Raw genomic sequence first — 25,571 nt, forward strand, 5'->3', positions numbered from 1 at the left:
ATTGCCGAGAATGGATGTTTAAAACTCGTATCAACGCCGATTAATGCTGTGTAAGTTGTTTTATTAAGCCACCTAAATTATACACGTTTTGTAAAAAAACACGAAGTGGCAGTGGTGGAAGGTTATTCTAATCCAATGTTTTGGAGATGTGAAACAGGCAGAAAACATCAGAATGAGTAAGGACACGTTCATATTAAAGCATACAACACTGGCGAATGTTTTCTCATTATCAATTGATTGCATACGAGAGCCTTCGCCACTAAAACAGAACACGGGTACAGCAGTTTACAAACTGGCCACCGATGTAGAATATAGGGTTGTTGCCAATAGTTCAATTTTTCTAATGCAGCAAATTTATCCTCCTTTATGTACAGCCTTCCAGCTAACAAAAAATGTGTTTCTCTTCATTTAAGTAAAGGGGATGTGTAACTACCTATTCAGTCGAATACTCCGTATCCATATTTACCAGATTGTGTATAATTATGCAGTGATTACCAATGCACCTTTGTATACGCATCTGTTATTTGGCCGTGTATATTTTATATACTCGTGACGACATCTATGATTATGCTTAAAGACGGATGTATACATAAATTTCCTTCCCTTCACATAGAATCGCTTCGTCGATAGCGATTTGAACTACCGAATAGACTTCATTATTTGCATTTTTTCTTGTTTGCCTGTAGTTCGTGCATCACTGAGGACTAGGTGATAGCTATTATAACCCGAATTCACTACTTTCACCTGGGCAGAGTGTATAGTACCTGTCAAAGTCACTATTAAGCAGAATAAAGTTATATCTCATGAAAGCTGCTTAAACATAACTAGTGCTATCAGTTGGATCCTTAAATAAGTTACTAAGTGTCTTTAGGCTTAAGGGGCTCCGGAACGCCCTATACTTGCAATGTTAAAATAACGTTTATAAATTACATCTTTCCTCACAAAGTATTTGAGGTAGGAAGTTTAACTTTTTACAGATTATTTATTGGAATATGGGCTACAACTTAACACAGGGATTTTACAAAATTTTAGTTCAGTTATTAAAGATGATTTTTTTTTAATTGTAATGAAAATTCACAATTTTTTTTGCAATTTTTTATTTATATATTCAAAAATATACAGTTTTTTGGAAAAAGGCTGTGTTAAATTATGGAGAAGGTACTGTGTAACATTTACTGAAAGTTTGAAACAAATATGTTTGGAAGATCCTTAGAAAACATGTAATTAGTATGAGAAAATAAAAGTTTTGGGAATCGAGCGACAAAGATTGGATTAACTTTTTAGTGCATTCCAGGTCCATAGGATGGATTATCTTCATCCTCTGCAAACTCCTCCTCCAGCTTCCTCTTGTTCTTCCTCCCGTTTACTCTTGCTTGTATTTCTAGACTCTTTACAGCCCTGTCTGCAGCCCGAAGGCGTTCCTTGTCTAAAGCAAGCATCGCCCGTTGTTGTGTTCGTAGATTTTGCTACCATTTTCTTCAGTTGCAGTTACTGCAACACTGTTCCAAAAGGTGGTCATGTATGAACACTTATCACATTTCAGTTGTACTTCACTAGCAAGTCCTACATGCTTTATTATGGAGAGTTCCAGACCAACTTCAGTACGATGAATACATCTTACACAGTTTGAAAAAATTCCTTTGAGAACCGACATATCAAATATTTCATTCACATCCGATTCGCCCATAAAACGTTCATAGTTTTCACTCATTGAACCAAGCTTCTTCTGTGAAGTATTTTCTTTCCCACTTTGACTGCTATGGGCAGGTGTACTTGAGAGGTTAGGTTCACTCACTTGGCTATCGTCTTTATTGTTTACAGTAATAACACATACCTTTGGCTTTCCAACATTTCTCCTTTTCTTAAAAGCCTTCAGAGAATTTCAAATAACTTTACTTTTACTCATTATTATACTTCAACAAAACAGAGACTCAAGAAACAGAATTAATTACGAATATTTTCGAGATAACGACAGAGTAAATAAACATGAAACAATCGACAATCACACCAGCGATATATATTGAACCATCACAGGTTAGCCACAACACATACTTTATCTCACATCACTAAAATGTACCTGATGAACACGGACGTTAATAATAACACCATTTGACAGCAGTTTAACAGCGCCACAGTGGGTCACGCCCATGTAGAACACATTTCAAAAAAATTTAAAAATAGTTGTAGTCTTCGGAATTGAATAAATTATATATCTATTAAAAGGTAATAGTCTGCAGATTCAGAAAACGCAAAAAAGTAAAAATTGAACTTTTCATGATTTTGAGCCTTTCCGGAGTCCCTTAACCCGTGCTGTCTGCCTCCGTGGCCGATTAGTGAGCACGGCTGAATGCCATGTGGAGGAATCCGGTTCGATTCACAATGCTACCAGGGATTTTTCCTTGGTGGGAGGACTGGAACAGGGTGCACACAGCCTGGTGATGCCCATTGAGGGGCAAGCTGACTGAGTAGTTGCGGCTTCAGACCACGAAAACTGACAACGGCCGGAAGAGCGGTGCGCTGACCCACGCCCGTCCATGCCACATCCTGTGACGCCATTGGCAAAGGATGACATGCTGGTCGATCGGTGCCTCTGTGCCCGCCAGTACTTGTGGATGGAGCTTACGTTATTTTTACGTAAGTACTGCTACACGACGAGATTCACGACCGTTTTAACGGTAATGAACTTGCGGCGAAATACATGAGCAAGTCAGTTGATTGTCCGAGTACTCAATATTCCTAGATCTACACTGGCAAAGAATGCATCGAGAGTTCCTCCTCGAACGCAGCACCTGCGACCATGTACAGTGCACTGACCAACCATTTCTACGTAATGATCGTGGCGAGAGGCATCAGAATATTATCATCCACGCAGAATGTCATTCTCAGTGGAGAGAAGTCTTCCGGAGTAAGAGTGATTTCAGGTGTGCCGCAGGGGAGTGTCGTACGACCGTTGCTATTCACAATATACATAAATGACCCTGTGGATAACCTCGGAAGTTCACTGAGGCTTTTTGCGGATGATGCTGTGGTATATCGAGAGGTTGCAACAATGGAAAATTGTACTGAAATGCAGGAGGATCTGCAGCGAATTGACGCATGGTGCAGGGAATGGCAATTGAATCTCAATGTAGACAAGTGTAATGTGCTGCGTATACACAGAAAGAAAAATCCCTTATCATTTAGCTACAAAATAGCAGGTCAGCAACTGGAAGCAGTTAATTCCATAAATTATCTGGGAGTACGTATTAGGAGTGATTTAAAATGGAATGATCATATAAAGTTGATAGTCGGTAAAGCAGATGCTAGACTGAGATTCATTAAAAGAATCCTAAGGAAATGCAATCCGAAAACAAAGGAATTAGGTTACAGCACCCTTGTTCGCTCACTGCTTGAATACTGCTCAGCAGTGTAGGATCCGTACCAGATAGGGTTGGTAGAAGACATAGAGAAGATCCAACGGAGAGCAGCGCGCTTCGTTACAGGATCATTTAGTAATCGCGGAAGCGTTACGGATATGATAGATAAACTCCAGTGGAAGACTCTGCAGGAGAGACGCTCAGTAGCTTGGTACGGCCTTTTGTTGAAGTTTCGAGAACATACCTTCACCGAGGAGTCAAGCAGTATATTGCTCCCTCCTACGTATATCTCGCGAAGAGACCATGAGGATAAAATCAGAGAGAATCGAGCCCACACAGAGGCATACCGACAATCCTTCTTTCCACTAACAATACGAGACTGGAATAGAAGGGAGAACCGATAGAGGTACTCAAGGTACCCTCCGCCACACACCGTTAGGTGGCTTGAGGAGTATGGATGTAGATGTAGATCCATACAATCAGATAAAGCATAATGCATCAAATACTGTCCGGATTAAATGTTGGCCATATTAGTTATATATTTATGAGTAAAACTGAGAATCGTTATGAAATGGAATAAATACGTATAACCAGCAGCAGAGAAGGGGAACGAGAGTCATAGATATTTTGGAAGGGCACTGAAATGTGCATTACGTCTGTTAAATGAAGATCGTGCCAGGTTGGTGTAGTCCGAGCGAAAATGTAAATGAGACGCTCTGTAAGCTTAAAAAGGAATAAAAATAATATATTTTTCACGAAATACTGTGAAGTGAACTTAGCAAACTGATATTAAGGAGGCAATTCTGCTGCCACCATCATATACCCCGCGTAAAGATCGTAAGAATAAAATAAGAGATATGAGGGGACGTATAGAAGCATTTAAACAATCATTAATCTATCGTCCATTTACAGAAAGACACCGATATTGTTCCGAAGAACCTTCTGCCTTGCACTGTACAGGAAACTGTATAAGTGAAGCAGAGATGAATGGGGAATCATTCTAGCGACTATACGGGCCGCTAATGGAGAAGTCCACTGACATAAGAGACTTTAATAAACGGCAGTTTGTCATGGCCCGGCGCCTGGGAACGATCGTTTCGGAAACGGCGAAGATGGTTAACTGTTCGCTTGTATCGTTGTGAGCATCTATGGAAAGCAGCTGAAAGACGAAACGACGAGTAGGCGACAACGTGTTGGACGTCCAGGCCTCACCACAGATTGTGGAGAACGGAGGTGTGATCGCTCTTTAAAGCAACACACGCGGCAAGATGTGCCAGATCCGACGACAGAGCACAGTGCTGGTGCGAGCACTGGAGTTTCGGAGCACTCTGTTCGGCGCACATTGTTCAGCATGCGCCTCCGCCACACACGACCGCTAGGTGTTACTATTTTGACTCAACGACATCGGCAATTACGATTGCACTGGAGACAGGAAAACCGAGTTTGGACTGTGGATCAATGGAAATACGTTGCCTGATCGGATAAATGACGTTTCTTGTTTCACTAGGTCGATGACAGGGTCCGGATACGCCGTTACGTGGGAGAACAGCTGCTCGAAACAAGCACTGCGCAACGGACACAGCCCTGTGAATTCATTATTATGCTACGGGTGACGTTCACCGAGGCTTCCATGGGACCTGTGGTAGTATTCGAAGGCGCCTACGGCACAGTGAATGTTATACTGGGATGACAAAAGTTATGGGATACCTCCCAATATTATGTCGGACCTTCTTTTGCCCGGCGCAGTGCACCAACTCGGCGCGGCATGGACTCCACAAGTCGTTGGAAGTCCCCTGCAGAAATATTCAGCCACGCTGCCTCTATAGCCGTCCATAATTGGGAAGTGTTGGCGATGCAGCAAGAACTGACCTCTCGACTATGCCCATAAACGTTTGATGGGGTTCGTATCAGGCGATCTGGGTGGCCAAATCATTCGCTCGAACTGTCCAGAATATTCTTCAGACTAATTGCGAACAACTGTGGCCCGATAGGGTGGCGCATTGTCATCCATGAAAATTCCATCGTTCTTTGGGAACATGAAGTCCATGTTTGGATGCAAACGATCTCCAAGTAGCTGAACATAACCATTTCCAGTTAATGATCGATTTATTCCATGTAAACACAGCCCACACCATTTTTGAGCCACTACCAACTTATACAGTGCCTCGTTGACAACTTTGATCCATGGCTTTATGGGATCTGCGCCACACTCAAACCCTACCATCAGCTCTTAGCAACTGAAATCGGGACTCATCTGACCATGCCATGGTTTTGCAGTCGTCTAGGGTCCAGTCGATATGGTCACGAGTCCAGGAGAGGCGCTGCAGACGATGTTGTGCTGTTACCAAAGGCACTCGCGTCGGTCGCCTGCTGCCACAGCCCATAAACGTCAAATTTAACCGCTCTGTCGTAACGGACACGTTTTTCGTGTGTCACACATTGATTTATGAGTTTATTTCACGCAGTAATACTGGTCTGTTAGCACTGACAACTCTACGCAAACGCTGCTGCTCTCGGTCGTTAAGTGAAGGCCGTCGGCTACTGCGTGGCCTGTGGCGAGAGGTGATGTCTGAAATTTCATATTTCGGCACACTCTTGACACTGTTGATCTCGTAATATTGAATTCCCTAACTATTTCCGAAATAGAATTTCCCGTGCGTCTAGTTTCAACTACCACGCGTTTCAAGTCTGTTAACTCCAGCCAGCGGCCATATTCACGTCATAAACCGTTTCAGATGAATTGCCTGAGTACAAATGACAGTTGAGCCAATACAATGCCCTTTTATATCTTGTGTATGTGATATCGCTGCCATCTGTATGTTTGCATGTCGCTATGCCATTACTTTTGTCATCTCAGGCCACCTGCCGCACTTCATGCTTGATGCCTTCCTCGATGACGACTGCATTTTTCAGCAGAATAACTGCCCGTGTCACAAGGTCGGAATCGTGCTACAGTAGTCTGAAGAGCATGACAGCGAACTCCTGTGTTTATCACCAAACTCATCTGATCTGAACCCGACGTAACACGTCTGGAACGCTATCGAGCTGCATCTCCGCCCTCACAATCTACTGCCCCGTAATTTACGAGTAATTGTGTGACCTGTGCATAGACATCTGGTGCCATATGTCTCCGGAGATCCAACAAGGACTTACTGAATCCGTTCCATGCTGAATTGCTGCTGCATTGCATTCCAAAGGTGGACCATAATGTTTTGCCTCGTCAGTGTACTTACGAGGTGCGACAATAAAGACTGATTTTCTTTGCAAAATGTGGCAACCCTGCAGGCTTGCGTAGGCAGAATATCTTTGACCTTGGTCTATAAGCTGCTTCTAGTCCAAGCGGCACATCGATACAACTGCTCAGTCGTGAGTTGTGCTGTAATAAGTTAACACGTGTTTGTGTCTCTCGTCACGGAAATGGAAATGCATAATATTGCGAAAAGGTATGCCATTTCTTTTTGCGTTGAATTGGGTGAAAACGCGACGACATCTTACGGTAACCTTCAGAAGGCTTTTGGAGAGGAGATTATGTCAAGAGCTCAAGTTTTTCGTTGGCATAAAATGTTTAGTGAAGGCTGAACGAATGTTGAAGATGAATATCGCAGTGGAAGACCATCAACCTCACGGACGGATGTCAACTTGGTCAGGGTGCGTGAACTCGTACGATCTGATCGAAAATTATCCGTGAAAATGAATGCAGAAGAACTGAACATCAATCGAAAAACGGTTCGTCTAATAATAACTGAAGATATTGGTACGAGGAAGATTTGTGCAAAAATGGTCCCCAAAACTATCACATCACAACAGCGAGAAACAAGGAAAAATGTGGTAGCCGATCTGTTAGAGCGAACGGAAATCAATCCAGAATTGGTGAGCCGTGTTATCACTGGTGATGAAAGTTGGTTTTTTCAGTCCGATCCAGAGGCGAAACGCCAAATTTGCAATGGTGCTCAAAGGGATCACCCAGAGCAAAAAAAGCTCGCATTTCAAAGTCGAAAGTGAAATGCATGCTTGTGTGCTTCTTTGATTCCAAGGGAATTGTTCATAAAGAGTGGGTGCCTACTGGACAAACAGTTAACCAATATTACTTCAAATAAATTTTAGAAATATTTCGTAAAGGAGTTCTTCGTGTCCGTGCCAACATTGCTGATAATTGGATTCTGCGTCACGATAAGGCGCCATCCCATACTGCTCTGTCAGCGCAGCAACCTCAAAACAAATTTCAGTACTACCACAGCCACCTTATTCACCAGATATCGCTCTGTGCAACTTTTTTCTATTTCCAAGAGCCAAAACGGCGGTCAAGGGACACCATTTTCAAACAACACAAGATCTCCAAAGAGCTGTGACGAGGGTCTTGCAGGATATTACAGAAGCTGAGTTCCAGAAATGTTACCGTCAATGGCAGAAGCGCTGGAAAAAGTGTGTGCAATCAGAGAGGAACTACTTTGAGGGAGACAACACTAAACTTGACTAAAACGGTAAGCAACATTTTTTTTCAAATCACTCTCATTACTTTAATGTCGCACCTCGTATATGTAGAGGCAGGGTCAACGTAAAGAAATGTCGATAAGGTGAGGACAGTGATAGCTTATGCTGATGTGAAAGACACATGTAGCAGCCCTTACTAACTGCAACCCTTTGTAGCCACCACCTTCCTTGATGGAGCGGACAAATCCATTGTGATCTGGACTGTCAACGCCTGGGGAACAATAGCTTTGTTCGAAGCATCGGATTTCACTTGGCTTAGAAGTGACAACAGAACAGCCCGAAATCATTACCACCAGTTACCAACAAGGCAGAATGAAATGTGGCTACACCTCTTAATGGTATGGAGCGTTTTTCTACACCTTTGCGTTCTCTGTTGCAAATGCTCCAACCTTTTAATGAAAATTGCTATGGTCAACTGCTTACAAAACAGCAATATCGTTTTCAAGATAACAACGCGCCTTGTGACTAGATTCAGGCTCGTTTGATGAACAACCTGAACAGTTTCAATAGCTGACATACACACCTAAATCCGGATTCATGAACCCAGCTGAACAACTTTTGGACATGAATGAAGTATGTAGTCCTTCATTTTCAGGGCACAAATATGATGCGAGATCGCTGGGCATGGATCTTTAAACCCTCAGTGGGCGGGGCTGCGCCAACGCGCAAACCATAACGAGAGCGTATGTAGAAAGACAGCACACACAGTAAACAACTAGAGCCACCACACAAAGATGACCAATGCCATCCTGTCAACAGTGAGACATTAACCAGTGAGCCGGTATCACTAACCCAAGCCTCAGAGCCTTAACGAAGGAGAGAGTAGAATTCGAAGCCGAATCTAGATAAAAGCCCTTGTCTCTGTGAGGTCACTTGCTAGTTTAATCTCAGCAGCTTCCTTAATCACAGTGTCCCAGTAACTGAAAATGCTCACCAGAATCTTCGTGTTTTTATATTCTATAGAATAAACGGTACCGAGGCAGTGTGCTGAAAATAATGAGAGCAGCCTACCGAAGATCTGAAGTGCCACACAAGCTTTCTCTCGATGCATTTGTGCGTCGAAATATCGGCAGTTCTCGAGTACGTTACCGGCTGCGTTCCTATAATTTATTTAAACATTCGATACTCCGAGAGGCTGAAGTTTTACAGTCTATTCCTGCCCAACCCCTTCGACTACAGCACGCTATCTGTTAAGGGCGAAAAGCAGCTCCTCAAACTTTAAACACCTGTTTGGTATCTACATACGAATCTCACTGTTCTCAGATTAGTTAACGGATAGCTGTTTAAAGTGTACAGCAAGTTGCGTGTGATGTTTAGTGTGTGCGAGACTGCACAAATGGACCATAAGAAAACTTAAAGTCAACGAAATGAAGCACATTCTCACACATCGACAACACCACATAGAAATGGCATGACAAACAAAAAAAACGCACGTTAAAACGCGTTGTGTGAAAAGTAAAATAAAGAAAATCGTGACTGGTAGCAGAAGAATTATTTATAAACAAACCTATTTGCTTATAACGTTTTCCCTTCCGAACTGTTCATACTAAGATCTCGTGTCGTTTGATAACCTCGTGGCACGTCATCTTTAAGCTGTTCAACGGACAAAAAAAGGTTGTGTAAGTTATCAAACACGTGTTCCACGGTGTTTATAACTACTGAGACGCCCTCCAGTCACAAAACGCGTAAAATTGCTGTTTAGTCAAGTGGCAAGTGATAGATGAACGTAAATTCATTTTTTAGTAAATACACGCCACAACCGCCATGCTAAGGCTCCTGGCAGATGCTTACCTTAAGGCTGTGGAGAGCGTGAGTTCTAGCGCGGTAGATCTAAGGGCAGCAGTCAGGCAGCGTCTGTGGGTACTCTTGTAAAGCCATCTTCTTATACCCTGACTACTGGCGGGCCACGATGGCGTGCGTTCTGCAGTAGCTATTCGGAATTGTGTAACTCGGAGGTACAATAGAATGCGAACGCAGTGATGCCTTTGACAGTAGTAATTACATGTGCGTAGCCAGGCCGCGTGGGAATGAGTTAATAACTGTGTTGAAGTTGAGTATAGGCTCCACACGCGACGTTGGCAGAGGGAACTCATCCTGTAAACGTCGTTGGTTCCGTCGTGGTGTTCGGCGCTGCGCGGATAGTATATTCTGATACCAGACCACTAGGAGATATTTTTGTGTTTTCAAAAAAATACCGTTGTCTGAGGGTCAGTAACATCACAGGATCTCTTCCACTAATTATTTCTGACCTTAAGCGTAATTGTAAACAAAGAGCTGTCAATAACGCAAAATTACGTAACGCAAGGCATTGGACGAAAGCACGGCCAAATATGTGTTTAGTGAGGAATGCTGTTACGTTTCTGTGAAGCCTATAGAGACAATCAAGCTGTATTATTGGAAGCTTTTCCCCTAGACTGACAAATAATGATGACTAAGGAAGAAGCCGAATCAATAAGATATTTTGGAGGAAGTTCCATAAACTCAAAAGGGGATAACGAGAATGTAATGAGGTTAACTCAATGAGCGCAGGTATGTGTAAGACATGGAAATGAGACTTAAACTTTAGTAAACCCTAATAATAGAATATCTAAAATAAAAAAAACCTTAAAGAATTTAAACAACTAAGTTTCCATTCAGGTCCAGCAGTACCGAGATAACGCGTTAGATATAACTAGCTTGTAGAGAGACATACGTGGGTAAGGAGAAAAGTTCCCGATCTGGCAGAAAGATGGAGTTGACGTAACTGTTCCTTTTTTGTTATGCTCAGTTTGTACCGCTGATAAAAACTAACCAAAATCGAATATGGAAACGAACTACTCAGTAATGTTTGGACCGTTTTCAAACGAATCAAGCCTGTTTTTTGTATCAGTTATTTACTGTGGATGAGATGCTATAACGGACTCAACAATAAAATTAGGGGTTAGGGGGTGTAAACGAAAAGCCCAGATCCAAGAAAGGTGATGTCAACTTCATGTGACGGAACGACGAACGCCAGAGTCCCCTTGGAACTAGCAAATACTACACACGTCTTCTGGACTAACTGGATAAACAAGGTCTCCATCGCAAGAAAAAGAAAAGCAAAATTCATCAAACCAATGAATGTTCATCTTAAGTGCTCTGCGATTGGGAAAACTAAGGTATTTTCAAGTAAGAATTATTCAAATGTGCTCGCTCTTCACCTGATTTGGCATTATCTGACTTTCATCTACTTCTGCAAAGAAACTTGCTGCTTTAATTACTCAGGCAGGTGAATAATTTGCCATTCTTTCAGGGTTGCCCCTCGACAACAGAATCCACTCTGTGGAATGTGGGACGCAATGACCGTAAGCGGGCTACATCGAATGTTCTCGATTTTGAGAAACACAAGCGCAGTAATTTTCTCTTGCTCTTTTATAACTATCCACGTTTCCAAAGCCGGACGTTAAACGCGACTGCCATTTTGGCGCAGTTAGAGAGGTGTAGGCTATGTGCTGGCGACAAGTTGCACCCTCTCTTTTCGAATTCCCATCGACAGCAACAAGATAAACATGGCACTACACTAAACATGCACTCATCACAGTCAACTACATGAAACATGACTCCGCGCGTAATCCACACAGGAGCCATAAAGTAGAAACGTGCGCACCATGTCGTGAGTCACACACGTCTACCATTAAAAACAAGTTCCTTACGCGAATGGGACGAGAAGAAACCGTAATATCTGTTGCAATGAAAAATCTCTTTAATCTACACATGACTTTGATTTGTGGCATACAAGACTGTAGGTTAGGACGAGATCAGACAGGGGGAGCTCAACGCGGGCTGCAGCGCCGGCTGGTGACGTCGGCAGGTGACTGGTGACGTCACGGAGCACGCCACTCGCGCCGTTTCCTGCACGGGGTCTGCCACCGGCTTCCTCTGGGCGTGACTCGCCGTGCCGATGTCACGTCAGCACGTAGGGCACGGAGGTCGTTGTAGATGCCAGTAAGCTATACATAGAAGTTATTAATTCTTTCAAAATAGTTGGTGTGGCCCAAATGCACTTCGCGAGATTCACTGCATTTTGCATCGCCACGCCAATTCGCTGCCCGATCGGGTCGATCGCGTTTGTCGTGCTATAAGGATTTAGTAATGCATTAATAGTCTACGAGCTGAGAGGTTTGTTATGCCAACTTTCGCGTTCCATTATGTAACTCTTCGACATAAACACGCAATACATTTAAAAATGAGTTATGTTTGACTCGAAGCCAAACGTGTGAAAAAGATTAATTAGCAGGAGGAATATTTGATTTAAATAAAAATCGAAATTAATCGCTAAGTTTAAAAATAACACAGTGAAACTTGCGCAAGAGACAGAACAGCAGAATGGCAGGATTTGCTGTCATGTCACATGTAATATAACAGTGAAGGACGAGTGTAAATTTATTAAATTTATTGTATAGGTCTCAGATTCACTCGCTCGTTGTACATTGTTTATGGTCCATATGGTTCAAATGGCTCTGAGCACTATGGGACTTAACTCCTGAGGTCATCAGTCCCCAAGAACTTAGAACTACTTAAACCTAACTAACCTAAGGACATCATACACATCCATGCCCGAGGCAGGATTCGAACCTGCGACCGTATATGGTCTGTATTATATTTCTGATACATTGCAATATATATATATATATATATATATATATATATATATATATATATATGTGTGTGTGTGTGTGTGTGTGTGTGTGTGTGTGTGTGTGCAAGAACAGGGTTATTATGACTATACGCGTGAAGAAATTTTGGGGTAAACCAGTGCCCAGCGTTAACAGTTTTCTGAGTGCATTTTGAATGCAGCTCGTTATTTGATTCACCCTTTGTCGATCTTGGTAATCTGAAGTTTGATCGAGAGCAGTAAACATGAATTAATAGGCCTATTCCAATGGCGAGGTCGACAGATACATAACAGTCTGTTCCAAATAGCTCTTTACAACTTTGATCACGTATTTTTCAGAAGTGGGGATAGGTAAAAAACTGCGGTTTGCGGCATAATGTTCACACTCTTACGGTATAAGGTTTTTTATTTTTTACTTGTTTTTTTTCCGTTAGTTATTATCGAAAATGGTTCTCGCTACGCATCCCCCTCCTCCCCCCGCGCACGTTGTTTAGAGTGGTTTATAGAGAACAAATCTGACATCCAGGCCCAGCAGAATTTTTGGACACGTTGCACAACCACACCACCATTACGTCTGACCATCAGGCTGTGGTACACGAAGATCAAGGACTTTGGTAATGCCATGAAGAGGAGGAGTTCTGGGCGTCCGAGCACGAGTGATGCAGAAGTGGAACGGGTGGAACAGGAGTTTATCTGGAGACCAACAAAATCAGTTCGTCAAGTGTCTCGACAATTGTGATTACCACCAGTCACGAGCAAATGGTCCACACAGGTGACTGAAGGTACATGCTTTTAGGGTGCAGCTGCTGTATGCGCTTCATCTTGGTGACATACCAAAGCGTGATGCATTTGTGACTGAGATTCTGCTTCGCATTGACGATGGCGTACAATACCTAAATTGTGTCAGGGAAGGTAAGCCGACAGAATGTGAGGAGGATGTGGAGCTGTGAACCCCCCCGCCCCCCTCCTCCCCTTCTCCTCTCCCACTTGTGCGCGACAGTCCAAACGTAAGTGTGTGGTGTGGTGTCTGCCTCATGAGTGTGTGGTGGGACCGTTTTTCATTTGAGAGGCTTCACAACAACGACTGTTTGTCTAGTCGAATCGGAACAGTTTGCATTTCACAGATCGAGCAACTGCAACTTGACATAATGCTGCTCCTCGCTGGCTCTCGATATTTTAGGAAGGTTTGGACAACACATTTCCAGGTCTGAATGAGATTTTCACTCTGTAGCGGAGTGTGCGCTGATGTGAAACTTCCTGGCAGATTAAAACTGTGTGCCGGACCGAGACTCGAACTCGGGACCTTTGCCTTTCGCGGGCAAGTGCTCTACCAACTGAGCTACCCAACCACGAATCACGCCCCGTTCTCATAGCTTTACTTCTGCCAATACCTCGTCTCCTACTTTCCAGACTTTACAGAAGCTCCCCTGCGAACCTTTCAGAACTAGCACTCCTGAAAGAAAGGGTATTGCGGAGACATGGCTTAGCCACAGCCTGGGGGATGTTTCCAGAATGAGATTTTCACTCTGCAGTGGAGTGTGCGCTGATATGAAACTTCCTGGCAGATTAAAACTGTGTGCCGGACCGAGACTCGAACTCGGGACCTTTGCCTTTCGCGGGCAAGTGCTCTACCAACTGAGCTACCCAACCACGAATCACGCCCCGTTCTCATAGCTTTACTTCTGCCAATACCTCGTCTCCTACTTTCCAGACTTTACAGAAGCTCCCCTGCGAACCTTTCAGAACTAGCACTCCTGAAAGAAAGGGTATTGCGGAGACATGGCTTAGCCACAGCCTGGGGGATGTTTCCAGAATGAGATTTTCACTCTGCAGTGGAGTGTGCGCTGATATGAAACTTCCTGGCAGATTAAAACTGTGTGCCGGACCGAGACTCAAACTCGGGACCTTTGCCTTTCGCGAGCAAGTGCTCTACCGACTGAGCTACCAAAGCACAACTCACGCCCCGTCCTCACACCTTTACTTCTGCCAGTAGAGCACTTGCCCGCGAAAGGTAAAGGTTCCGAGTTCGAGTCTCGGTCCGGCACACAGTTTTAATCTGCCAGGAAGTTTCACATTTCCAGGGTACTGGACTGACAGAGTGCGAGCTATTTCGTGTCCACCCCATGGTAAACGTACATAGCCCCGTTAGATTTTTTTTCCCTTTGGGGTTTTATAAAAGACATTGCTACCAGACGCTGGTGCGGGACCTGCTGGAATTGCGAGCTCACTTCAGAGCAGCAAATGAACTCCTTAATGGTGCTAGGCAGGATACTGGAACATTGCGTAGATATGTTGCGCGCTACACATGGTGGACACAATGAATTCTGTTAAACGTCTACAAAAACTTTAGGTATGTCTGAACATTATGTCGCAGATCGCGCCTTTCTCCTACCTCTATTTCTAAAATATACATGCAGCACAACAGCAGCACTTCGTATTCACACCACAATCGGCTCATCGGGACCATCCGACCGCCGTGTCATCCTCAGATGAGGATGGGGATAGGAGGGGCGTGTGGTCAGCACACCGCTCTCCCGGTTGTTATGATGGTTTTCTTTGACCGGAGCCGCTGCTGTTTGGTCGAGTAGCTCCTTAGTTGGCATCACGAGGCTGAGTGCACCCCAAAAACTGGCAACAGCTCATGGCGGCCCGGATGGTCACCCATCCAAGTTCCGGCAACGTCCGACAGCGCTTAACTTCGGTGATCTGACGGGAACCGGTGTATCCACTGCGGCAAGGCCGTTGCTTGAAATATACATGATCAAAGTTGTAAACATCATTTTGGAACATCCTGTATGTATGCTTTGTAATTGTATTCAAAATAGAGACGCTCGTAACGACAAAGATTCGTGATTAGCTGAATCTTAGATGAGGCGTGTGTTGAATATTAACCAGCTAGGCAGTTCAATGAATTAGAGAAGGACTGCATTGCATTACACCGAGATACTCTTCCGTTTCATACTGTGTACCTCTCCACCACCCGCCTTCACACAGGGACAGGACTCCAACAGGTGGTCGTAATAATGGGACTCAACCGTTTATGTTGTGCTAGCGTTTGTACAAATGGGTTATGTAGAACAGCGAGATATTACGGCGCACAATTTTATTCCCCGTCAGATTCCCTCGGTGTAGTAGCGCATGCATAGTAAGGCAGCCACTTGATATCGGCCAGCCTCCCCTCTCTCTGAGCTGAGAGCGGCCTGCGTCCCGCTAATCGCGCAACCGGCGGTTAGTCGCGTGACCGCCCAGCTCCGTGACTCGGAAGCGGCCATCCGGCCAGGACAGCGACCGCGCTTGGCGCTGCGGCTATTAGGCGCTCCAGTCACGCACCACAAACTCTGGACGGTTTTGTACCTGCGCAGGCTTTTGAGGTCTAGTTTACTTTCAATAACCGTGTCAGATCTTCCTCCCTACTGCCACGATTAACATGAAACCGTAAGGATAGAAGAGACGGATCCAGGGTTCTGCAATGGGTTGGTAGATACTGGGAAGGGAGGGGGGAGAGGAGAGGGGGCAGTGTCACCGTTTGTTGGTGCCTCTCCCCTCCGCCGTACCTAAATACAGCGTGTACCTAAATTCCCTTTACAGACGCCGAGGACTTACAGTGGGGCCAAGGCGCTTAAGTTTAATATAATAATTCATATACGTTTTCCGACTACATACAAAATACCACAACACAAGTTCAGATCTCCCGCATTTTCGGCGCCACTGACTAGGGTGTTACGTACTTCATTCACCGATCACCTAACGTCCCATGCCCACTACAGGTTTATTTACAATTCACCCAGTTCTTTTTACCTGCTGTTGTCTTTGTGGTTTCTGTTCTTACTGTAGTACTGTCCCCGCCCAGATAAGTTTGTATCTGCTCTTATACTTGTGGTCTTTGTTCTTACTATAGTACTGTAAAGTAGTAATCATCCACTACAGTACAGAATGCAAGCTATACGTACATTTAATTTTTAGTGTGTTGCTGTCGAACATGGTGAACTACACATTTACGGAATGATATTATTGTATGGCGAAGCTCGGTGCAATGGGAAGGCCAGTCGTAGTTGTATACGGAGCGTTTTTCATGCCGCTAGACACCTTCGCACTTCCTCTTTTCTACGGTATACCAGCGGGCGTCGGAGATGTGTACATACACCATTAGCAAGGCCGTCTGTTTGTGCTCCAAGGCGGCGCCGCACTCCGGAATTTGAAGCGACTGTACGCCCTGCAGTGGAAGAAGACGCGATGAAGAGTATCAGAAACATAGCAAGTAGAATGCGTGCCACCAACCTGTCTGGCGTGTTCTACATGAGTAGCAGGTACACATGTACGACCTCCAGAAGGTACAGGCAGTGCAGCCGCAGAATTTTGCTACGTGTGCCTACTTCTGCAGGTGGTTCTTGCACCTTTGTGTAGACAATCCCGACTTCCCAAGGCGGATCCTTTTCTCGAATGAAGCTAGGTTCACCAGGGAAATAATCTAAGTTTCCACAACCGTCGTGTGCGAGCAAATGAAAACTCGCATGCTGTGTGTGCCCATCAGTTTCACGAACGTTACAGTCTCAACATTTGGGCGGGGGTTACTGCGTGGATGAGTGACTACGTCATACTTCCACATCTCACGGGTGCCTCGTACTTGCGATTCGTTCACGGCATACTGCATGGACACTTGGAAGATGTGCCACTGCATGTGCTTGAAAACGTGTGGTTCAAGCATGATGCCGCACTACCTCATTTTCCGCATTTGGTCAGAGCTCATCTGGACATTTGGGGAACAGTGTTAGTTCGTAGTGGCCCGATTGCTCGGCCTGCTCGTTCTCCCGACTTGAACCCACTGGACTACTAACTGTGGAGTCCTTTATTTACAATACCTCTGCAGTATCCGAAGAAGACCTACTCGTCTGAGTTATGACTGGCGGATGATGTAGAACCAGGGATTGGGGATTGTGCGTACTTTAACATGGTACAGAGGTACTGTATTTGTATTGACGTCGTCACATCGAGCCGTAGTTGTAAGGACCCAGATGACTGGTAGCAGCCGGCCGCGGTGGCCGTGCGGTTAGGGCGCTTCAGTCCGGAACCGCGTGACTGCTACGGTCGCAGGTTCGAATCCTGCCTCGGGCATGGATGTGGGTGATGTCCTTAGGTTAGTTAGGTTTAAGTAGTTCTAAGTTCTAGGGTACTGATGACCTCGGATGTTAAGTCCCATAGTGCTCAGAGCCATTTGACTAGTAGCAGGAGTCAGAGAGAAACATGTGTCGTGGTGTTTCCGTATAGTGGGACAAAGTTTCCAGACTTGACTTGCTATGCTAAACTTGACCGTCTTGGTCTCCACTACAAGTCCTCAAAGTCTGTAAAGGAAATTCAGTTACACCATGTACAACTTGTTGTCACCCTCACTTTTAGCATGCTGCACGTCACGCCCACACACACACACACACACACACACACACACACACACACACACACACACAGTGAGCTACTGATTATCCGGGTTCAGCAGACCTGAGGTTGCACAGATAACTGAAAACACAAATAAATCAATACGGACATATTATAACCGGTGAAGTGCTATTTACTGTATTTGCAAGATATGATACATATCACATTTCAAAGTCCACTAGACTACTTACGGGTTACGCACTGGTAACCAACCGAAAGAGGTGGTGCAATGGTGAACACATTGGACTTGCATTGGGAGGACGACGGTTCAAATCGGCGTCTGCCCCTCCACGTTTAGGTTTTTCGTGGCGCCCCTCAATCACTTCAGGCAAATGCCGACACGGTTGCTTTGAAAGGGCACGGCCGATTTCCTTCTCCATCGTTGACCTATTCCAACAGTGTGCTCCGTCTCGAACGACCTCGCTGTTCTTCCTTTTTTGTCTTTGAAAGCATTGGGTTGGTAATTATCAGACTTTATCTCCTAAGGACAGGGCTACGCAAAAATGTAGGCGGGAAATCGTCCTCGAACATTTCAAATGGGTAGAGTCCCCACATTTATTTGTACATGAAATGGAAAACAATGGACAAAAATTTCAGCCGTGCTTCATAATGGGACTGATGTCCGCATTGTCTTCCATCTGTAAAAAATTAGTCACATGCGTAAGTGTATTCTAAATGAAAATATCCGCTATAATTATAACGGAATACTTCTACGTTCACCTTTGCCTTCTTTTTTCCAAAATCGACGAACTATGGACCTTGCCGTTGGTGGGGAGGCTTGCGTGCCTCAGCGATAAAGATGGCCGTACCGTAGGTGGAACCACAGCGAAGGGGTGTCTGTTGAGAGGCCAGACAAACATGTGGTTCCTGAAGAGGGGCAGCAGCCTTTCCAGTAGTTGCAGGGGCAACAGTCTGGATGATTGACTGATCTGGCCTTGTAACACTAACCAAAACGGCCTTGCTGTGCTGGTACTGCGAACGGCTGAAAGAAAGGGGAAACTACAGAAGTAATTTTTCCCGAGGACATGCAGCTTTACTTGATAGAGTCGCATGGAGAGTTGCATCAAACCAGTCTCAGGACTGAAGACCACAACAACAACAACAACAACATACGCGGATAATCTGAAAACTAGATAACAATTATTATTTGTCTGGGTCAGTGCTTAGTAAATCATTTTAACATGAACACTAAGAAATTTCTGTAATGTCTGTCGGTAAAATGAGGAGGATGAGCACTCTAGAACACATCAAATACTAAAGGATGATTAAAACATTGGTGTCGACGAAGACACTGTCGTTACCGCAGTTTAAACTGTGAAAGAAATAATTTGGAAACAGTCGTCCGAAAACTTAAAATTTTCTGTTGATTTAATGGCTATAATAGCAAGAAACTCACGCAAATTTGACAACGTTGTAATATAAGACATAAAATTCAAGTGAGCAGTCACCTTTGACAGTATTTCACTTAGTGCTACATCTGTGAAGGGAAGTCAGCAGAATACGACTGTGTGAGTGCGTAAAAGGCAGGGAATCCCGTGTCTTTCAGTAATTCCCGCCTGCGTTCCCCCACACAGTTAGATAGTGTCCTGTGTTGACCATAGCTTATAATTTTTTCTAATCATAGCCACTCTCTTTGTTTCATGCTATTTTCTTTCCTGTACGTTATCTGAGAAATTTGAAAATTGGTCTATGTAAAAACGTACTTTTATTAAAATGACCTGGGCCGGGGGGGGGGGGGGCGTCATGACTCCCGTGTTCCCCCTTAGACCCACTGTACTGCCTGAAAATAAGTAGTGTGTGTCCCCACCGTCTACAAGACCATTTTAAGTAGTGGCTGAATCACCCTTCGATGCGGTAGCGTACAGAAAAGAATGCTACTGAAACAGGACAAAGTTGTTAACACCATGTCAAGGAACTCTTGCGTAAACATCCTGTTCTCAAACACGACATTTCTCTATTCCAGTGAATGAACCACTGCATATGTGTCGGTCTAAGGCGCTGCAGTCATGGACTGTGCGGCTGGTCCCGGCGGAGGTTCGAGTCCTCCCTCGGGCATGGGTGTGTGTGTTTGTCCTTAGGATAATTTAGGTTAAGTAGTGTCTAAGCTTAGGGACTGATGACCTTAGCAGTTAAGTCCCATAAGATTTCACACACTTTTTTTGCATATGTGTCAGTGAGCGAAGAGCTTCGATAAATGAAAAAGGGCCATTACAAATGATGCCATTAAATATGGAACAAACCCTGGGTAAGACGTGGATGGGACAGTAAATCGACCGTTTAATTTTCGAAGGAGATGTTCACACCAATTGCTTAAGAGAACTGTGGAAAACTTATATCTCGATGGCTGGACGGAAATTTGATAACATCTCCCACAAGAAGCGATTTAACTGCCTTGATCACAGAGCCAAACCACTGGGTAAGAATTCTGAGCGCTGGTATTGGAAGAGAACTACACGAACCGTCATGCGAGCTGCCCTGATATCAACAACAGACACTTTTGCTAAATGTGAACAGCAATCTAATGCCAAAAGCAAACTGAAAGTGTATGCTTCCGCTGGACATCACTATTCTAACTGCACATCTGACACACCGCATGGACTCCGACATGCTTACTAACAGCTGGGAGGTGCGATCATCATATTATTGGATTCCTAAAGCGAGCACAAAATAAACAAGCACTGGACCACGCATACAAGAAATTCGATGCTTCGGGGAGCGCAGGTCGTCTTGTAGCAATGCTCCACGTCGGCTTAGACAACTTGCTCTCACCAAGGGGTACATCTCTTGAAACACTGGGCCCAGAAGCTACAGAATGCATACAGAGACAGTTATTACAAAAAGGATTTACTACATACAAAAAGAAAACAATAACAGAAAATCTCATCCTAATGCCCTGAGTGCAATGTGCACTCAACCTAGGTCTTCATTGTTCGTTTCAATTCTCTACGTGGGAAGAAGTTGTCGAGCAGACATTTCGGTGGTCTTCAGCCTAAATTACTCTTTTTAGAACATCACATGTTTCAGTTGTCGAACGTGTTTTGTTTATTTTTGGATGTGAGGTATTTGTGGCAGGTGTAGGTTTTCCATGGGTTTCTGCGAAGACGTGGTTTGATGCGTAATTCGAGCTGGGGAGAATGACTATCAAGGGCTTGCCGATATTGGTACAATTTGAGGAAAGAATGGTACATATATAAATTATTACCAGTAGTTTAATTTGTCAGTTATTTAAAGTCGAGCAACTGCCTGGCTGCTGCTCTTCAGGCATTTAAAAGATAATTTACAGACATATAAAAACAATTATATGACAACATATGATGGTTAAATACCTATCATAATGATAACGGCGTGTGTGCTTATACAATCAACGGGGACGATTGTGATGAGAACTCCTGGTAACTGTAGGGCAGGTATTCGGGTCGGTACGAGATTAAAAAGAATGTTCTATAAGAAAGTTACATGTGTAAGCTGAAACGAAATAATAAATGGAACATAGGTGATTTAGAGGCTTCGTCCGGTAAGAAACAGTCCGGGTAGGTTATGGTTTACAAGAGAAGTAGACATCAGAATGGCCTGGAGGAGAAAGCAGTTTGAATTGTCGTGGGAAAGGATCTGCGATGTCTGCAGATAGGGAGAAGGTGAGAAGTGCTGGTTTAGGTGCAGCAGATGGCCAGGGTTTACAAGGATGGTTGGTACAATGGGTTGATGGGTTTCGAGTTTAGGAGTATTTAGGACAGGCAAAATAGTATTTGTCTATTACAGACTTTTTTGCATGGTTAGTAAGAAGGGTTTCCAACTTAGTTTTTTTCCAGTGTTAACTTCGGGATCTTAGTGTTGTAGTGTTGGTTGTGGACGATTAGAGGTGCTGAAATTATCCTATAATTATTACCTGAGCTCTGATGGAGAGGTACCAATGGTTAAGCCAAGCGCTGAGGTTCTTACAGAGGAGTCTGTAAGGTACTCCCTATTTGCAGATAAGAGCGCATTTTACTTTATTTCTAGTTTTGCTCCTTCACATACGTCAAGTGAATGTATCAGCGCTGCAGTACGTATGGAGTAAGGAGTGAGGGAAGGTTCCCAAGCTGGTCAGCAGTTGGCCATCTGGTGCTTTCAGAGCCAGTGGGATGAGGTGCCGACGCAGAAAATTGGAAATTTATGGGAAGATCTTATGGGACCAAACTGCTGAGGTTATCGATCCCTAAGCGTACACAGTACTTAACCTAACTTAAACTAACTTACGCCTAAGGACAGCACACACACACTTGGCCGAGGGAGGACTCGAAGCACCGAGGCACAAATCGCTCGTGACGTCAGCAAAGTACATGTGTTCTGGCGCGAACCAAGTAATTGTTATTAACAAATATTTGCTAACAATGGTTCAAATGGCTCTGAGCACTATGGGACTTAACATCTGTGGTCTTCAGTCCCCTAGAACTTAGAACTACTTAAACCTAACTAACCTAAGGACATCACACACATCCATGCCCGAGGCAGGATTCGAACCTGCGACCGGAACGATCTGATACGAACTATACCGATTGTAGGCTCAAGTTACAGATTGTGCGCCATAGTCGGCAGTTGTCGATAGGGTACATTTCGATCTAGTCATGCGGTGGACAATGCTCTCGTACTATTAATAGTTAGTTTATAAACATTGTGAACAAATTGATTCTACGGTGTTTCTTAAATAATGGCAAACCGTGTAAAATTATTTGCAAACAGTAAAAAAAATAAAAAAATACTTCTTCCTGTTTCATTGCTTAAAACATAGACAGGGGTATTATATTTTCAATATCCTACGGTGTTGTTACGGCTCTGCAAGGTGACATAAAACTACGAGAGTATCTCCACATAACAGATAATAAGAATTCCTACGCTGCGGCGCACTAACTCAGTTCAAGGACGGACTGGCTTAATTATCGCAAACCTCGGGTTGAAAGATTGGAGAGTTATACGCCCCTAATACCGCTATCTACGGACTCACTGGCTAGATTGAGACATTTCTGAAGGTTTAGTACGAGTAGGGGTTTCTTGCAAGCCTAAGACACAGGCTAGAGGCAGTTCATGGTCCTATTACCAACGTGGATGCCAGTATGCTGTCTATTCTGACAGCCTCGTGTGTGTGTGTGTGTGTGTGTGTGTGTGTGTGTGTGTGTGTTTCCGCTGGCGTTGTGCAGACGCGCTCGTGGCGAAGCCTACGCTGCTGACGTTCCGGAAGCGGCGTCTGCAGCAGTCCAGGGTCGAGGTCAGCGCGTTGCCTCACTTGTTGTGCACCATCAGCACCCCCTATCTCGCGTCAGCAAAAGTTGCCGGCTGTTGCGTCCTGCGTCAACCGCTCCACAACGATTCTTTCCACGGACTTTTTCCGTCTCCGCACCGGCGAACTTCGCTCCCAGCGTGTGCTGCAGTCTGCGTGGACTGTGTCCCTGCAAACCACGCGGTTTAAAAGCAGACGGTTGCAGCCTTATGGCTTCAGTGCCACTATGATGTTGCGAGATCAATAGCACGGTGTCCGATACGATGTTTACATCCACCAGCAGCGTTACAAATCTGCGGCAGGAAATATTTTGCCTAATATTCCTCTCGATAAATTTTACCGAAGCCATGGAAAACGCATATCCGAATGACCAGTCGGAGATTTAAACCCTACTCGTACCAAATTGGAGTCTAGTGCGTCAATCTTTGGTTGTTTTAGATTGTCTTAAGTGCTGCATGGAAGCGAAACGCGAACCATCTGAAAAAATGGTTCAAACAGCTCTGAGCACAATGGAACTTCACATCTGAGGTCATCAGTCCCCTAGAACTTAGAACTACTTAAACCTAACTGAGCTAAGGACATCACACACATCCATGCCCGAGGCAGGATTCTAACCTGCGATCGTAGTGGTAGCGCGGTTCCAGAACTTAGCGCCTAGAACCACTTGGCCACACCGGCCGGCCGAACCATCTGAAATTTGGAGCAGAAGGAACTGGAAGCATTTAATCTGTGATGCTATCGGAGACATAAACAGTTAATGGATAGAAAAAGTTCGAAGAGAAGAAATAGCGAACAGTAAAGGTGAGGAAAATAACATGTACGATGGTGCTTTTTTGTGGTAAGTTCCTATGGGACCAAACTGCTGAGGTCATCGATCCCTAGGTTTACACACAACGTAATCTAACTTAAACTACTAACGCCAAGGACAACACACACATACCCTTGTCCGAGGGAGGACTCGAACCTCCGACCAGGGGAGCCGCGCGAACCGTGGCAAGGTGCCTAAGACACCGCGGCTACACCGCGCGGCAGCATGTATGGAAGTCCAAAGAAAGGGACAGGTTATTGCGAGAGACACTACAGCATTCGGGAATAGTTAACTTGGTGGTGGAAAGATCTATAGACGGAAGATAGACTAGAATAAGAAAAAACAGATTACTATCACTGGAGACCCTGAATACTAGTTACGTGCAGTTTCAACAGCAACTGCACATAAGCGAACGTGAACCCTTCAGTGCATCTATAGAAATGTCTTAGAGTGGTATTTGCAAACACAAGCGAGCTGTGCGAGACAGACGCTGCTTTCTCTTTCTCTGCCAGTTATCTGAATTGTTGTTCTCTGACCAACTGTGACACTACAGATCGTCCAGAGCCCCATACACCTGAATTTTTAAAACTCAGTTGTAAGATATCTTCGGATGATTTTTTCGCACATATAATCAGTACCTATTTAACTGAATATTCATCAAACAAAGGTTATCGCCCAGCAAGCGGTGGCTGTCTCTAATACCCAAGGCAATGAGATACTGATTTACTGCTCTGTACATTCATCAAATGTCTCATTGCAGGTTGATATGCTATGGTCATAAGCCATATTTTGAAATCGAGTTTCTTTATAGCTTAGTTCCAGATTTACGTTCGTCTCGGGTACATGACTGTATAAACATTTTCGTAATATTCCTAGGTATACAAAGCATAATAAATGAATAATATCATTCACGTATCATTTACTACTGCCCAGGTAGGTTAGAACTGCAGCCTTCTACACAAGCTAAGTATACCGATGACACAGGAGAGATTCAACTAAAAGCACTTGTACCAACTCGACATTGTCGCTAACAGTTTTTCTGTCTCTTTCTTTTTTGAGCTGACGGCCAACAATGCGCGTAGGTGGAGACGAAGAAATCGTTGTTACGGGTGATTTGTTGATTCTGTACTAAGGGGAACAATGCGTACAGAGTTATAGAAACAGCGTCATTGGTTTGTGGAAGCTGTACCCCTCGAACGAGATGAGGGACCAGTTGGAGGTGTTAGCCTGCCTCCTCTGCACACAGCACACGGCGCTCAGGCACTGCCGCCAAGTGCCCGCCGCATCATACGCGACCTCGCGGGTCACGGCCCCCTGGCGCGAGGCGCCTCTGCAACGGCGCACAACACAAGCAGTCCTCGTGTTGAGCAGCGTGTTTGCATCTTTTAGCACAGTTGGGCAGCACCTAGGGCCGCATATGTACCTGTCTTATGGATTGGTAACATAGTACCGGGTGATCAAAAAGTCAGTATAAATTTGATAACTGAATAAGTCACGGAATAATGTAGATAGAGAGGTGCAAATTGACACACATGCTTGGCATGACACGGGGTTTTATTTGAACCAAAAACATACATACGTTCAAAAAATGTTCGACAG

General features: G+C 44.5%; 1 protein-coding gene, 2 non-coding genes and 1 pseudogene across 3 annotated transcripts in view; all 4 read right to left on the minus strand.

Moving 5' to 3' along the window:
* LOC126485156 (very long-chain-fatty-acid--CoA ligase bubblegum) overlaps positions 1 to 25,571 on the minus strand; it is a 181,954-nt gene that overhangs the window by 91,254 nt on the left and 65,129 nt on the right. The gene's annotated exons all lie outside the window — the stretch shown is intronic.
* On the minus strand, positions 13,755 to 13,829 carry Trnas-cga (transfer RNA serine (anticodon CGA)). The gene has a single exon. It is a non-coding gene; the product is annotated as a tRNA-Ser (tRNA).
* Trnas-cga (transfer RNA serine (anticodon CGA)) lies at positions 14,056 to 14,130 on the minus strand. Its single transcript has one exon. It is a non-coding gene; the product is annotated as a tRNA-Ser (tRNA).
* LOC126485527 (5S ribosomal RNA) lies at positions 15,110 to 15,227 on the minus strand (annotated as a pseudogene).

Source organism: Schistocerca serialis, chromosome 6 (genome assembly GCF_023864345.2).
Source record: "Schistocerca serialis cubense isolate TAMUIC-IGC-003099 chromosome 6, iqSchSeri2.2, whole genome shotgun sequence".
Taxonomy (NCBI): Eukaryota; Metazoa; Arthropoda; class Insecta; order Orthoptera; family Acrididae; genus Schistocerca; species Schistocerca serialis.